A 16,989-nucleotide genomic window follows, 5' to 3' on the forward strand; every position below is an offset into this window, starting at 1 on the left:
AGGGAGATAATTCCATCTGAAATAACCACAATCTGTGACTCCCCTAAGTACAGCATTTCCCAAATAATGCTCACTGTCTATCAGTGAGAAGTAGAAGAGGTTAATGAAGTACATTCACTAGCTCTAAATTTAGCAACTCACATATTCTTTACTTTTTACAAATATGTACTTATTCACTTGAAACGCAGAGTTACGGGGTGGGGAGAGGGAGGGGAAAGAGGCGGAGGGGGAGAGGAGGAGAAGGGGAGAGGGGGAGAAGGGGAGAGGGGGAGGGGGGGAGGAGGAGAGGGGGAGAGGAGGGGGGGAGGAGGGGGGGAGAGGGGAGAGAGGAGAGACTGCAGTCGGCGTTCTGATCAGCTCCCAGATGGATGTCCGAGTCACAGAGGTGGCTTATACTCATGCGCCATAATGCGCATCCCTCACCCTGCACCTGATTGGCAGTTGTGAGCTTCGACTGGCACCTGGTATGCCTGGCCTGTGTCTCAGAGTGTTTCTAACAAATTCTCTTTCTTCTTTGGTTGTGGAAAAATGGAATCAGCCTACATGTGTTGGCTCCTTGCCGGGAGTTCCTCATGCCTTTGCATCCAGTTAAACGTGACCACTAACAGACACCAGCCTGACTGTATCTGAAATGGGAAAGCCGGCCTACGGAACTCTCTGTTTCTATCTAGTCACAGGAACGGGTGACGAGGTTAAGGTTTTTTCCTTACCATCATTTTTGAAAGGTCTCATTAGATTGTCATTACTCGTTAACTGTTAAAAAAAAATCACTGTCACATAGAAATAATGAGAAATTGAATGATTCCATGGAATTAGCCAGCTCTGGACTGAGTTCTCACAATGCCACATTCCCAGGAACAACAATCATGTCTCAGTGTTGATCACAGCACACCGTGATGAGACCAGGGACCGGTAATCCACTCTGTGCGCAACTCCACCCAGCAGCAGGCCCTTGGGACACAATCGCTCTGGGATGTGCAGGGCGCGACGCTGTTTCGGTGGGCTGACGTGAAAGGAAATCAACCTGTCTCGTCAGGCACACGAGGCCTGCTCAGCATCAAGTCCAGTCGTCGCAGAACGCCCCTAGTTTGTCCGTGTCAGTGAGTGACACAGGCTGCACACTGTTTAACCCTTTCCTCACGTGAGAGAGACGCCCGCACCCGTGAGTATGAAGATCCACTGGCTAGAAACGCGGCTAAGCCAGGAGTTTCTGAGATGAGGTTAAATGAACCACGTAGCCACATGAGCATCCAGTGTGGGTTTTCATTGCTTCGAAAATTCTAGATTTTTTCTTCTACAGGAAGAGGCCAGAGACACCCCCGGGTTGCTATTTTTGTCCTATTCATTTTTGCTTAAGAGAAAAACGGCTCTGTGTGAGCTCACTCCCTGTGATGGTCTCAAACCCTGTGATATTTGGAGATACTTCCACAGGCCTCAGAGGTGACCTGCCCAGGCTGCGCCTGTGCCAGAGGCGCGGGTCCTGCTGTGCTGCTGGCTGTTATAGGCTCTGGCCGTTGTGGTCGCTCTCATTAAGCCTTTCTGAGGGCCACGGCTCACAGGGTCCTGTGGTTTTACTGCTGGTTCTGGAGGAAGCATTCGGCAGAAGCAGAAGCAAAACTGCAGTCACACAGAGGCTCTGCTCCAAGGGCCAGCAGGAGGCGCCTGGGAATGGCCAGTAGAGCAGGCCTGGGAGGCTCACGGGGCCCTGAGCTCTCTCCTAGAGCAGCTAGGTGCGCAGGAGGGGCAGGGCCGCCAGGAAGGGCTGAATGTCAGGGCCGGGCAGCACGGGGCAGTGGGAGCAGAACGAGAATTCACTGCTCGCCCGTGCATGGTGGAATCTCAGCCCAACGAAAGCAAGGAAGCCACGCGGGCAACACCAAGTCTCCCAGGCTCAGAGGAAGGAGGCGGCTACCTGGGGCCCTTGAGAGGTGGGGCTGGGAAAAGTCCACCAGGAGAAAGTGCATGCTGGTGGCAGACCTCAGCACAGCTGGGAATGACCACCCAGCAAAGGGAGCAAACGCTGCCACCCCCTGACCCAAGCATCCTCAGGGCCTCTGTGGAAAACCCCTGGGCCTGTGGTCGCAACACTTACAAGACACCGAGGTCCAGCTTGCTTCACCGTTTGTTACAGTGTTGCCACCCCCCAGGGGCGGTGCCAAACAGGACTGACAGGTACCTCACAAGACACTCTGTGGAAGCTCCCCACGTCCTTCCAAAGAAGGGCCCCTCCCCCCCTGCATCCGAGGATGCTCAGGACGGGTTCAGCCACACTGGGTCACTGCTGGCTGGGCCTGAAGAACCAGCCAGGCCAGGGCTGAGTCACGGCAGCTGAGGCCGCACACCTCCTGCGACTGCCAGATCCCCCCCCACTTCAATGTCCCCAGGGCTGCGGGTGCCTGGGAAAATGCAGCGGCTTGAGGACGCGTGGGCACCATGGACTGTGTTCGACATCTGGGACGCCACATCTGCATCGGTCCACAGGGCCCTCCAGGGCTGTCCAGAGTGTGGAACAAAGACCTGGCCCTCTCCCCCACACAGAGCCTCAGGACCACAGACACAAAACAAGGCTGTCACAGAGCCACAGCCTGCTCCTTCCCGCCACAGCTCACGAAGAGGCTTTCACCCAGGGACGCACTGGGACGCCCTCAGACTGACGTCCTAGACAAGAGTGGCCCATTGTGAGCTGGAGAACGGCGAGACTGCTGCCCAGCAGGACCCGCCACTGTAACACCATTCTCCAACCTGACCTCGGCGGTAACAGCAGCAAAAGGCCAGGAGTCCCCTACATCCGTGCCTTCATGGCACTCTTGCAAAACTCGACCCTCTGAGGTTGCCACACCCCACTGGGCCCACCCCCCTCCCAGAAACACTAGGTGCAGGGGAATCCACGTACATACTGTGTCCTTCCACCACTCAGGACTCAAGCACCCTGAGCTCGGCGTATCCCAGGCCTCCCCCTCCCTCAGGCCCCAGTTCTCTTTTGCCTCCTATTAGTCCACAGCCCCTATCCTACCACCTGGCCTGCTCACCCCTCTACTAGAGGACAGCCCACCAGAGTAAGCAGCACAGGGACCTGCCACCACGGGGTACAAGGAAGCTTTGTCTTCTCAGGGACATGGCTAGCGGCGACACCGGGGCAACCACAGCTCGTGGCTCTTCTCTAGGACCAATTCACATCATGCAAACAGGAGTTGGGAGGTTTCCAGAGAACGCTACCAAACATGGAGGAGACTCAGGCCCTGACTCCGGCCTCTGACTGCACCTGCAGGAAACTGCACACTGCCCCGTCCCCTTGCTGCACTCCAGAGGACACCAGTGAACCTGCCGCCCTGGTGGCTGAACAAACATGTTGTGGGAACCACAGTCCCAGAAACAAACCCTAACTGGATGCCAGAGACAGCACAGGGTTTAAGGTGCTGAGGCACATGGTTGCCCGTCTACGGCTGGGATGAAAAGAAAAACACACTGTGTCGCACGTCGGAAAAGGATGACCCAGTCAGGGAGCTAACAGAGCACGAGGAGGAGAATTCAGCCTTGTTCCAGGAATGGCTGGCAGAGGCCTTAAAGAGATACTAACACAGGCCCATTGCTCCGGAAGCACAGGTCTTGCTCTGTACCCACTTCACCGGTCAGCCCCAGACATTCAGAGCAAGTCCAGAAACCAGAAACTGGCAACGCTGCCCCAAACTCCCATCAGCCAGCCTTCAGGGTGTTTATTCATGGAGAAAGGGCTGAAGAGGACAGGGGGCGCCAGTGTGGGAAACTACAGAGCAGGCGACACGTCCCCAGGGCAGCAGCTGCTCTAAGCAGCACCCTGGGACCTACCCGGGGGGCACCTAACCAGGGCCAACACCCAGGAGAGAATGCTGCAGGTGTGAGATGCCAGGATGTCAGTGCAAGGCCATCGCTGCCTGCAAAGCCCGCCTGGACCCTGCCCCGTTGTAAACACCGGGGGCACAGGGAATGGACTGTGCTCAGCTCCTTGTGTCCTTCTCCAAAAACTGACAGTGCCAGGGAACTCGGGGACTCCCACAACCCATGTGACTGACATGGCTCCTGGAGCCCGGGTGACTCCGCACACCAGAAATGAGATAGCGACTTTCTAATGGACACGAGTCATTTAATCTGTTCTAAATTCCCACGTGGGACCCCTGTCCTCAGAGCTGCGTCACCATGGGAATCGGTGGCGAGGTCCACTGCTGACAACTGCCTGTGGCGTGCCAGAGGACACATCCTCATCTCCCACCAGCTTTCGGTGATGCCAGAGGCCCCGCCCTTTCACTCGGCAGAGGACTGCTCGGCCTCTTGGGTACTGTGCTCAGGTTAATCACTCCTGAATCTGAGTCTTTCGTGGTGATGCTCTTGAGTCCTGAGAAATCCCACCTTGCCTGACGCCCCTGCTGAAATCCTATATGCGGGTTAGGGCACAGAGAAGGCTGCACTTGCTGCTCCAGTCACAGCCCTTCCAAAAAACGAGACAGAAACTCCTCATCAACACCAGTATCCCTCGCAACCAGAGCCGGGTGGAGGCTCCAACTTCCGACGGGTGAATTTCACAATCAGGGGTCTCGCTTCCACGTCAGTGCCCTTGGCTATAGTGAGGCTCTTGTCTCCCTCACACACTGCATCGGATCACTGCACGACTGATGCCCAGAGCCCTGGAGGCGGCACATCCTCTCAGTCCCGGCCCCAAAGACACCTCCTTCTGCACGCCCTTCCATCCAGAGTCCCTGCTGGGACTCAACAGCTCACCTGCACAGCCCTTCCTCAAGGACCCTGTTTGTTGCAACACCCTTGCCAAGGGCCTTAGGAAGCTCCAGTCAAACCTGGGAGCCATTTTACAGTGCAAAGCTGACAGTCTGATCTGCAGTCCCTCTAGGAGAACTAGAAGGAAAACAACTCAGGTTCCGAATTTTAGGGATGCGGGGAACAAGGAAATAGTTTGCCCGGATGAAAGCCCAGTAGGCTCCCTGGGCTGTGTCCTTAGTGCAGAAAATCCTGAATTCTCACTTCAATGAATGGAGGCAGTTAAGGATATACCTGATAATGGCAGATTTAGGCAGGATCTGGAGGCCCCACAGGGGCCCGAGGCTGACCCAGAGGAAGGAACAGGGAGCAGCACAAGGCCGTTCGGATCAGCAAGGCTCTGCTGCCAAGGCCCCTGCAGCAGCTTGCTCACTGAGACGAGCCCTGCACCCGGCCCGTGTGCAGAAGGCAAGCGGCAGCCTGGGTGACCTTGGCCCGCACGCGGCCTGCGTCTAACACTGACTCGGCTGCTCTGGGGAGGCCTGGGTGGCTGGGAGCACTGCTCCTCCACACTTCTGGTGGAGGAACCCACAACTTTCTTCAGGCAGCTTTCCTGAGGTTCAGGCTCCACACCAACAGCAAGGGGCTCCAGCCAGGAACGCACAGCAGTGGCCAACATGAGGACACCAAGTCGAGACCAGGCTCTCCGAGCGGACTTCCCAGAGCTAACTCTCAAAGGATGGCCAGTGCTCAGTGCACCTGCTCGTCTGCCATCTGAGGGCACCCACTCTGTGTAGAGACCGCAGAGCAGGCCTTCTCCAGGAGAGCCGAGGTGCAAGATGGCCCTTGGAAACCCCGACGTGGAAGGGCTCGCTGATGGCCGTAGGGTCACGAACAGGGGTTAAAAGGCAGGATGTGCCACAGCGGATGCTACCCATGCTGCAGAGCTGCAGGTACTCACACCAAGCACTTCGGTTCAACAGACTGTGCTTGGCGCCGTGGCTACAGCTTTCCAGCCACACAAAGGCAGGGAAGTCGGCCGGCGCCGTGGCTCACTTGGCTAATCCTCCGCCTGCGACATTGGCACACTGGGTTCTAGTCCCGGTCAGGGCACCAGATTCTGTCCTGGTTGCTCGTCTTCCAGTCAAGCTCTCTGCTGTGGCCCGGGAGTGCAGTGGAGGATGGCCCAGGTCCTTGGGCCCTGCACCCCATGGGAGACCAGGAGGAAGCACCTGGCTCCTGCCTTCAGATCGGCGCAGCGCGCCAGCCGTAATGGCCATTTTAGGGGGTGAACCAACGGAAGGAAGACCTTTCTCTCTGTCGCTCTCTCACTAACTTTGTCAAAGAAAAAAAAAAAGGCAGGGGAGTCAATACTTGCAGGTTCCAGATCCGCCTTCCAGTGCTAAGCACGCCCGTGGATGGAAAGAACAGGTCCACTGACTCTGAGGACTGCCCGGAAGCGTGACTGATGCTGGCTCTCCTCCAGGCAGCTCTGGAGCCTCCGGGAATGGCTGCAGCTCAGCGCGGGGATGCCCTAAGGGACACAGCCCTAAGGGACACAGCCCTAAGGGAAACAGCCCTAAGGGACACAGCCCTAGCACCAGAGAACAGCAGGCGCAGCTGGGGCAGCAGAGGTTGTCACCCAGGACACTGCAATCAGCTCTACAACCCAGCCTCCGGAAGTCCCCACCACACCATGCCCGAGACACAAAGGGCCCGGCAGCAAGGCCACACGCAACATTCCAAACCCTCCCTTCTGGGCACAGAGAACTTCCACTTCCGCGGTTCTGCTGCTCAAATCCGACAATATCCAACAACGTCAACACAACTGCCACTGTGCCCCTGTGATGACCTTCCCCTAATTACAGTGTCATTACAATCAAACTAGCACGGCTGACACTCCCTGATGCCATTACACTTGCTCGATCTGCCAAAGAGGGCAAGGGAAGGGGCTGTACTCAATTCCCGCCCCAAACTCTGGCCCCTGTGAATATTCAGTGAGGCTCGGCCCCGACCTGCCACCCCGTGCCTCCAGACCACAGGCAGCAATGGCCTCTGAGCTCGCTGAGCACGGCCACACTCCTTCCTGAGTGTGTGCTTTGGCTTCCCATGCAAGTCACTCTTGTCTCCCTCCTGACCTTTCTGTCTCATTCACAAGTTCCCTCCAGCCACAAAGACGAGAACCTGGACCAGGCAACCCCCCAACACTCTCAGTGATTCCCTGCCACCACCCAGTAACGTGGGTACCACTGCCACGTTTGTGAACAGAGGAGGAACCGGGTCCAGGGAGGAAAGCCACAGGGTCTCTGTGTCAGGACTGGAGTGGAAAGGGGAGTGTGACTCCTTAGCTCACACTTCAAACTCCACACCATCTACATGCCACACACACCACACAGAACTGCACAAAGTGTTTCCACGTCAGCCGACAGGCGCCCTGACTCCTCGAAATCCTTACTTCTCCAGGCACCTGCATCCTCGTGTCAGTGCGAACGTGGGACTCGGCCCGATGTTCTGCCTACACAGACACACACCCACACGCAGACCAGGGCACATGGAGCACCCCGAGGTGTCACCATACTCTGTGCCTGTGTCAGGCTTACTGACTTAGGGAAATGCTAGCCCAACATCCTAAAAGGCAGGTGGGTGGGTGTCATTCCTGGAAGCCCTCCCCCCTCCTCTGAGTGCAGGGCTTCTCCTCCCCCATTCGCCTCTCCATCAGCCTCTGCTGCCCCGACCACCTGCCGGTGCCTGAGCCCCTCCCACTCACAGGCCTGGAGCCTCCTCCCTGCGCCCTGCCGAGGACCTGGGACACTGCTCGGCTTCTGTCTTCCCACGTCTCAGAAGCAAAGCCAGCTGTTCCTCACTTTGTGGGTATCAGATCTGATCTTCACGTCCAGGGCTGACGTTCTCTGCTTTCCACCCAGCGCCATTTTCCCTTTGAGTGCTTCTCCCTTGGAGAATCTGTCCCCACCCTCCAGGTGGTCCTGCACCTGCTCCTCATCATACCTACACCACCTCAAGGACAGCCCTACACCTGCACCCCCCAGGTAGTCCTGCACCTGCTCCTTACACCTACACCACCTCAAGGATAGCCCTGCACCTGCACCCCTCCAGGTGGTCCTGCACCTGCTCCTCACACCTGCACCCCTCCAGGTGGTCCTGCACCTGCACTTCACACCTTCACTTTTCCAGTTCAGCCGTGGTGACAGACAGGCAGAGGACTGTGCAGTCCCATAGGTTTCATAGCCCGGGACAGACCCAGATGCCAGATGCATGACTACAACATTAGTGTTCTTAAGATAAACAGACGCACTCCAGACAGGCATGCAGACGTTACACAGATGGCCTGCTGAGGCTGTGAGAAGTTGAATTATCAAAGGCACAGGTGTAGGGCCAGATGACGCAAGTGCAAATGCTAGCCTGGCCCTGCTCTCGGTTCCATTTAGGGCAGGCTGGTGCGTCTGCTTCTGCTCAGTGCTCCCCACTGTGGAGAGGAGGCTAACAAGGGCACCTGCTGCAGAATGCGCAGACGGACTCTGAGGCTCCCACGTGGCAGCCAGGCCCTCATGGAGGACAGCAGTGACAGTCTTCTGCAGCGTCGGGCCCCTCAGCTCCGCACTTCATTTACCTTAGGGGTAGAGTAAGTGCGGCCCGGCCAGCCGGTACCAACTCAACCCACGTATTCACTCGGCAAGTCTAGAGCCCGTGTGGGGGTGCTACTGCGGGTTAAGCTGGGACACCTGCACCCTACACTGGACGGCCTGGGTTCCAGCTATACCTCTTCCGCTTAGGATCCAGCTTCCTGCTAATGTGCCTGCGAGGCAACTGATGACGGTTCAAGTGCTTGGGCCTTGCCACCCACGTGGGAGACCCAGGTGGAGCTGCTGGCTCCTGGCTTCAGCCTCGCCAAGCCTTGGCTGTTGGAGGTCTTTTGGGAGTGAACCCAAGATGGAAGAGCTGTCGGTGCCTCACGCGCCTCCCCTTTTCCTCTCTCTCGCTCTCTCTGTCTCACTCTTGCTGTAGCTCTAGCTCTCTCCTACCACTCACTCTAGCTTTGAAATAAAATAGACAAACATTCGAAAAGAAAAGGAAAGAGAAACTGAGGCCCAGGATGCAGAGAAACCACGAGACACAGAGAAACCACGAGACACAGAGAAACCACGAGACACAGACAGCCGCTGAGCCCGCACGGGCACCTTGCGTTTTCCCACCGGCAGCTCAGAGCTTTCCCCGCCAGCCGTGGGACAAAGGCGGGCGGGTTCCTTGCACCGTGACCGCGGCAGTCAGTGCCCACATCCACTGGGGAAGGCCTGGCTACACCCAGCACCCGGGGTCCTGCCTGAGGCCCCTCAGGGCTGTGCCCTCTGAGACCACAGCAGGCCAGTGAGCACCTCCACCTGGGACGTGGGGAGAGGGCGGCTCCCGGACGCCGGGGTCACCCAAGGTGCCCTCGTGGGTCGCCAGCTGCAGCGAGGACCCCCTGCACCACTTGCCCCTCCCCTGGGGGTCTGCCCCCAGCTGCTTGCACACTTCCTGAGGTGCAGCCCAGACGCAACACATAGCCCACAGCTCTGCCAGGAGATCTGCCTCTGAGCACAGCTGAGAGAAGGCGTGAGCCACAGACATGCACGGCGAGCCTCACCCGTGTGACCGGGCAGCTCCACGGTCCCCCGCCCTGCTCCAGCAGCCGAACACGCAGCGACAGGCTAAACGACAACACTGACCCGTCTTCTGCGGCAATCAGTGTCAATCTAATACGTTTTCCCATGGTGCAAACGGAGTCTTCTGAAACCCCGCACTAAGTCTGAAAGTCAATTTCCTCAATCATTCTGCATAAAGCAGAGAACGTTCGCCACAGAAACACATCAATTTCTGTCTTTCTGTGAATTCTTACCTGAAGCACCAATGATCAAGGGAATGGTGTAGTTGTGGTTAGCACTGTGAAAACGTCCAAGACAGGCAAAGAAATTCACCACGATCCCCTGAGCCCACCTCTGGGTCTCCACGGTGCTCAACACGGATGCACTCCTCGGCCTGCAGCTGCCGGGCTGCACACCATACAGCCTGCAGCTGCCGGGCTGCACACCATACGCCGGGAGCCTCTGACATTCGGAGTCGAAGCCCCATCTGAAAGCCACAGGCACACAAGGCAACGGCTTCACCGAAGCCATGCGTCTCTGATGTTCCGCCTTTCCGAAGCTCACCACGTCGCTTGAAAGCTGGGAGCTTCTCTTTCTAACCACAAATGGCCCCCACTGTCACCAAACTGCGTCTGTGAAGGCAGCAGACAGGGCTGCACCTGCACGGGCCTGAGGACACCTCCCCCGGAAGACGGAGGACTGGTCAGATGACCCCACGAACTCCACGGGCCGCAGGATCTGAGACCTCCTCTAAACGCTGGCTGCCGAGTCTAAGCCTTTCAGAGCACCTGTGTGCAGGGTCTCTGCCACCGAAGGAAAAGGTGACTCCAGTGCCACAGGGGCACACACACAGGATCGAAAGGGGCCGCACGCACAACGCTGGACCCAGGCCCCAGGTTGGAGAGAGGAAGGACAGCGGGTGCGGCGGGAATAACCGCACCCTACAGCACAGCAGGGTCCTGTGGGGCCCACAGCCCTGTATTTAGGACAGCTGGGGTCAGGGAGACGTTGAACATGCCCGATGACCTGACCCGGTCATTCCACGGTGTGCACACGCACTGAAGCGTCCCAGTGTACCCAAGAAGTACGCACACGTGCCGTGTCCCAATTCAAGAAGATTACAGGAAATCAAAGGTGACCTTTCAGCACTTCGTGTCCTGTGTGTGTGTACAGGTAGATATTCACCTTTATCTAATTACACACGCGTGTTCTGTGACCCAGCACATATGATTATCACTCACTAACACACCTGCACAAGCAACTCGCCATGTAGTAACTCAGCAGACACATAAAATACTTTTTAATGTAAATATGTAGAGCCAGTGCTTCTCGAAATTCACACGCAATATCATCAAGGCTCTGAGGGAACCTGGCCAAAGCCGAGCATCTCAGAGCCTGCAGCCAGGACAGAGGCCAGCGCACTGCGCCCCGCGGTCCCGCCTCCTCCCATGCGACTTCCCGTGTCTTGCACCAGGTTTTCTGTGCTGCCTACAAGCGCAGCCAGGATGAACCTTCTCTACGTGACCACTTCAACTAACCACAGACGGTCAACAGCAATCTAGCATCCTGTGACCATAACCCGGAACACACGATGCGGCACTTCATGTATCAAAACTAAAAGAAAATACTCACACGTAGGAGCCCCCTTCCACAGCCAGTTTCCACGGAATTTAAATTGCTGCTGGCAGCTGGAGAACCGTGAGGCAGAGGTGGCTGGCACGAAGGCGGGCGAGCGCTCCCTCGCGGGGCGCGTGCTCTCTGTCGGCTCATTTACCAATCTGCAAAGTGGGCTCACGAGGGCACGCACCTTGCAGGTGTGCTGACCGACGCGGCACAGGAGATGAAGCCGACCTCTGTGGAAGCCCGGGGAGTGCTGGCTGCCATCCTCGCTGCAGTCTGCTCCCAGGCTCGGCAACCTGAACCCAGGAACCACCGCAGCCCCTGCCTCGGTACACTAACCCTGTCGGCACAGAACCACGCCACGCTGCTGCCTGTGCCCTTCCCAGGGAGGCCCTGGGCAGCATCTCCCACACGCTCCTCCCAGCCCCTCCCACAGGAGCCTGCCTGTCAGCACACTCCCGCAGCCCCACAGCCCCATCAGGCTGCCTGCTGGCTGGGGCACGCCCACGAGAGAAACCAAAGGGATGCTCCCGCACAGGCCCCGACGTGTGCTAGGCGCTGAGCCTGGGCAGCAGGGCTGCTGGGCACGGGGCCTGGCAGGGGGAAGAGTGGGAGAGCCCGACGCTTCTCAGGGGTGGCCTCCAGACACAAACAGAATGTCTTTCCTTTGAGATTAGGCTGCTTGGCCCACTCTTTCTTCAAAGGCATCTGTCAGCACATGTCCCGTTTACGTGCACATAAACCCCACACCAGCAGAGCCACGGCACCCCCGGCTTTGCAACCCTGGGAAGCCAGATTTACCTGCGATACGACAGCGAAAGGCATATAAACTGGTGACGTCATTAGTTTCTGTTCCGTGGAATCCTCATTTTTATTGCAAAGCTTTGACACGTTCTGCAGAAACCCGACAATCCTTACTCGGCCAGTGACAAAGGGCAGCGGCCCTGAGAACCCCGCAGACACAGGGATGCGGCACCCAGTAGCTCACGGGGTCTCAGTCATCCTCCACAAAGGGCAAAACTGCCTCACTGCCGCCACAAACCAGTCATCCGCAGTCACCACTGCTCCCTCCCTTCCCCCAGAAGATTAAATTGTGTCAGAATCTACGAGCTGTGCGGCCAAAGCTGGCTCCACTGTGCACGACATCCCAACCGCCCCCAACGCTGTGCCAAAGTGCGGGGGACAGGTTAGTGACGAGGCTGACAGAGGAGACGCTGAGGGCACACTTGTGGCAAACAGCACAGGAGCCTGCAGAGGGGGGAACGGCTCGCCCGGCCCAACCCTCCCGGTCTGCAGTAGGCCAGCTGCCTTTGCAAGCCCCGATCAATCGGAACTCTTCACGGGAAAACACTGAGACCAAGGCAGTGCTGCCCTTGTCAAAGTTTGGCCCTGAGTTTACAGAAAGTGGGTGGCTTCCTGCCTGGCAGGCCAGGGGAGTAAGTCCCTCACTCCACCCCACTGCCACCAAGGAGCCACGTGGTGTCACGTGGGCAGGGGCTGTGTCCACACTAAATGGAGCTGAGAGTCTCCCTGTGTGGGAGGGGGCCTGGTGGACGCCCGCAGACTCACCAGGTACATAATGGTGGGAGAAGTGCTTGGAGCAGCAGCGGACACGTCGCATGGACACCGGCATCCCACACCAGAGCGCCTGGCTTTGAGGTTCCATTTTCCAGCCCCTGCTAATGACACCCTGAGAGGCAGTAGGGGATGGGCCAAGTGTTCAGGTCCCTGCCACCCACAGGGGAGATCTGGATTGAGTGAGGGGCTCCTGGCTTGAGTCTGACACATGCATGGCCATTGTGGGCATCTGGGGATTTAACCAGTGGGTGGCAGATCAGCCCCTCTGCCTTTGAAATGAATAAGTACACACATTTAAGTTTAGGTGAAACAAAAGCTTTGACCTAATCCATGAAATTGCACAAATACTTTCACTATCCTGGGACTGATAAAAGACATCTGTTGTGACAGAAAATACAAATAATAAAGGAAACGAGAGTTGAATTGAAATTAAAAAAAAAAACAATTTACATGCTGAAGATTTCTGTATGACAAAAATACCACTAGCAGATTTAGAATAAAAATAGAAACATTTTGCATAATTTATGGTAGAGAAGTATTAATATGTTTAAAGCGTAATTTCTGAAATGAGTATAAAATCTTAAACAGAAAACTAGGCAACTACTGAGTACAGGAGATTCGTGAACGCATCTGGGACTTCCAGTGAGCAGAGGAGAGAGGTGGGATTCTATCAAGAACACAGGAATGCAAGCAAAAGCAGCAGTCACGCGCCTCTGCCTGTGCAGACCGAATCCCAGTGGACAATGAGCCAGGTGTGAGGCCGCTGCTCAAGCGTAACGTGGCACGGCCCTGTGGTAGCGCCACGGTGTCTCCACGCTTACACACATAACCCAGTCCTACCAGAGTCAACCTCCCAGTATCTACTCGGAGGATGCAGTGGCCAGATGAGTAAAGGAACACACAACAGATAATTACTGTCACTGTCTGGAGAAATCCAAGGACAGCCAACTATTCAAAATAATTTTGGCAGAGTCAACAATGCAAGCACCTAAAAGCACGAGCACAGTTATCGAGATGCTCTGACGTGTCGGCACCACGGTTCTCTGGATTTGCTTCCAGGCCTTCCTTTCTCTGTGAGTGAAAATTCTACTCCAGGTAACAAATTATTCGCCCAGCTTCAGGTAACACTGTCACGCAGATCATGTCGGGTTCACCCGGCAGAGTGCGGTGAGCCCGGATCTCTGCAGGCAGCCCTTCACCTACCTCCACCGCCTCTGGAGTGAGCAGACGCGCGCGAGCGGCCAGCGCTGTCCACACCAGGGAGGAGTGCCCGCCACAGCGCCTGCGCAGACTCAGCTTCTGGCGAACAGAGAGTACAGGCGCTCCGCTCCGCACCTGGCTCGGGAGGAGAGGGTGCGAGGACCCAGCCCTGCTGCCACCCCGCTGGGAGCATGGAAAACAATCGGCGCTGGGAGGGGCCATGAGTGCTGGGAGAGTGGGACGAGGACTCGCCCTGTCAGCTGGGCCAGAGCACACACACGCAGCTCAGAGGAAGGAGACGCAGAAAGCCAGCATAGGGGCCTCTCGGGGCTGCCCTGGCCACCCTCCCGCTCAGCAGGGATTCCTTGTTCAGGAAGCACCATGAGGGCCTCCCTCCCGCCTGGGCTGGGCCAGCACCCAGAGGGCTGGGGTGGCCCCCCTGGGGTTTCCCGTGCACCCCTCGCCCACTGCTGGGCTCCCTCCGGGGAGTGGGCCATCCTACTCCTCAGTCTGGAGACCCAGACACTTCCTAATCAGGAGACCTGGATTTTACAACACAGAACATGACCCTCCAAACCCCGAGAACCCTAAGCCTTTATTCCCCACACTAGATTATCTTTAACAATTTCCTTCCTTGTTAACATGAGAAACTCGCTTTAAAATATTTATTATGTTATTTTTGTAAAGTGAATGAGTTGTCAACGATAACACATATCTTTGTGTCTGTGCGTCTAATTTGCATGAGAAAGAACAGAGCAGTGTTAGTAATGGTTGTCCCTGGTTTGGGCGAGATTATTAACAGCTTTTCTTTATTTTCTAATTGCTCCTCACCATCAAGAATCATGATGGTTGCAGAAGCAGACAACCTCGAAGTCCCAGAACAGAGGAGCAGTCCCTGGGCGTGTCCTTGGGGGGGGGGGGGGCAGTGAGCAGGAGTCCTCCCACGACTGCACCTAGGGAGGCAGGGGTCAGCGCCCATGAGTGGCGGTGGCCGTTCTAGGTCTAGGCTGTGGGACCAGCATGCGTCCAGCACTTCTGGGGCTGGCTTTGTGCTGGCACGGAGGCCCGGCGGGGGGGAACAGGAGGAAGCTGCCTCAGCGCGGGGACAGCAGGGCCCTGGGGCCACTGCCAGTGGCTGCCTAGGGGCACAGGGGTCCCGAGAGAACTTCACATGGCGGCTGAGGAAGGGAAATGGGTTCAGATCCAGGGCAGGCAAGGCTCTGTGTAGACGAGGCCATGGGCCACGAGGACTGAGGTGACACCCTATGTGCCCAGGAGAGGGGCGGACGTCCAGGCGAGGGCGGCAGGGACATGTGTGCTGGGAGTGTTTGGCGGCGTCCTCCCCAGGGCCCTTCCTCACTCCTGCTGTCAGCCGTAGCCAGAGCATCGGCGAGTCCCCCACTGCCCCTGCGGAAAGTGTGGTGAGGGGGGCTGAGCTGACGGAGCCTCAGGCACAGGGCAGGTGCTCCTTGGGGAGATGCTGTGCCCTCAGCCCTTGCAGCCAGTCAGCCCCAGTTTGGGTCCCGGCTGTGCCAGCTGCCACGTGGCATCCAGGCAGGCCTGGAGTGCCGTGCACCTGCACTCCCACCAACACCGGCATCTGACCCGCCTGGGTCCTGTGGCCCTAGGAAAGGAGACAGCTGCCAAGCCACCTCCTGGGCTTCAAAGGTGCCCCAACTGCAGCCCATGTCTCGTAAGACGAAAACTTGGGTTTCCTTCTAAACGGGCACTGGAAACAGGGCGGAGCCTTCCAGAAGCCTGAGGGCTGCAGAGGGGCAGCATTCCAGCACAGCTGTTCAGATCTGATGACTTTGCTGAAAACTGGTGAAAAAACTCACATCAACCCTGTGAACTCGCGGGACAGACCCTAGTGAGAAAGACTCCGGGAGTCGTTCGGGTTGATTTCTGGAAGAATTAAAGGAGGGTTATAAAACCTCCATTCATAAGACAGTTCTGACGGACAGCTCCTTAAACAGGCGCCTGCAGGCAGCTCTCTGGCTGTCCTCTAGTGTGGGAAAGGCCCTGCGACTGACTCCTTACGTCCTGAGCAGACTCTGCCTGGGAGCAACGTGTTTCTCATTAGGGACTGAATGCTTTATCGATCGCTCCAGTCCGCTCGTGTCTTCTTTACTGCAATGGCACTCATACGTTTGCTTGATTTTTGTTAAGTGCATCTGTAGTTATAGCGGGGTAGATGCATAAACATAGAAGTTAGAATTATTATTCCTGATGTGTAACTTGTGTTGGGGGCACTGTGGCACCGCGGGGTAAGCCCCTGCTTGCCGTGACGGCACCTGCACAGGCAGCGGTTTCAGTCTTGGCTGCTCTGCTTCTGATCCAGGTCCCTGCCGATGCAGAAGACGGCACGAGTACCGTGGCCCCTGCCACCCACGCAGAAGACCCGGGTGGAGTTCAGGCCTCCTGGCTTCAGCCAGATCTGGACCCAGCCACCGTGCACTGGAGAGTGAACCAGTGGCTGACAGATCAGCCCCCTCCTCTCCCTCTCCCTCTCCCCTCTCTTTCGCTCTGTCCCTTTCAAGTAAATAAAGGAATCTAAAAACCACAAACAAACGTGACTGGCCAGAGAAGGACCTCAGCACATGCACATCACTTGCACATACGCGCAGACTGAACGTCCTCCTCCGCCTGCAGCGGCAGCCCATGTCTGCTCTTCCCCTGGACTGCACAGAGCAGGGCAGTGCTGCCCCGGCACCCCCTTGGCGCCACCCAGCAGAAACACAGCCATGGACTGCTGAGGGCACCAGCCCAAGGCCTATTTCTGAAGCTTTCTGCCACTCCCAGGCCAGCAATGAGGCCAGAACCATGAGCGTCACCTAGGAATGCCTCCTGTTAGCCCAGCCTCGGAGCTAACTGAACCAGTGTTTGGCTGGACAGGACCTGTGGACGTGCGAGAAGCCCCACACGCACAGTGAATCGGAAGCACTGGTCCAACAGCCACACGGCGGTTAGAACCGAGGGGCAGCAAGCCCCAGCCTCAGCGTTTCCCGTTGTCTTGCAGCAAATCCAACAAATCCACTCAACGCTCTGAGCTTCCATCTCTTCACCGGTAAGACTGCGTGTGGAATCCGAGGTCTGTCTTGGTGTCGTGGTCAAGCATGGAAGGAGATGATCTTGCTTAGTTATGGCTACCGTGGGAGCTGCAGGTTGAGGAAACGAATCTGTACTGCCACAGGAGACACACCCA

At 57.0% G+C, this 16,989-nt stretch overlaps 1 protein-coding gene across 17 annotated transcripts in view; it reads right to left on the reverse strand.

The window, feature by feature from the left end:
• CNTN6 (contactin 6) overlaps positions 1 to 16,989 on the reverse strand; it is a 470,116-nt gene that overhangs the window by 87,177 nt on the left and 365,950 nt on the right. The window contains exon 1 of one of the 17 annotated variants that reach the window (XM_017350190.3): positions 11,019 to 12,024. The exons of 15 other annotated variants lie outside the window; for them this stretch is intronic. The gene's annotated coding sequence lies outside the window, so the exon portion shown is untranslated. Of the gene's footprint in view, positions 1 to 11,018; positions 12,025 to 16,989 lie in introns of those variants that run through there. One more of the 17 variants, XM_051831875.2, reaches the window with a different exon arrangement.

This window comes from Oryctolagus cuniculus, chromosome 10 (assembly GCF_964237555.1).
Source record: "Oryctolagus cuniculus chromosome 10, mOryCun1.1, whole genome shotgun sequence".
Lineage (NCBI taxonomy): Eukaryota > Metazoa > Chordata > Mammalia > Lagomorpha > Leporidae > Oryctolagus > Oryctolagus cuniculus.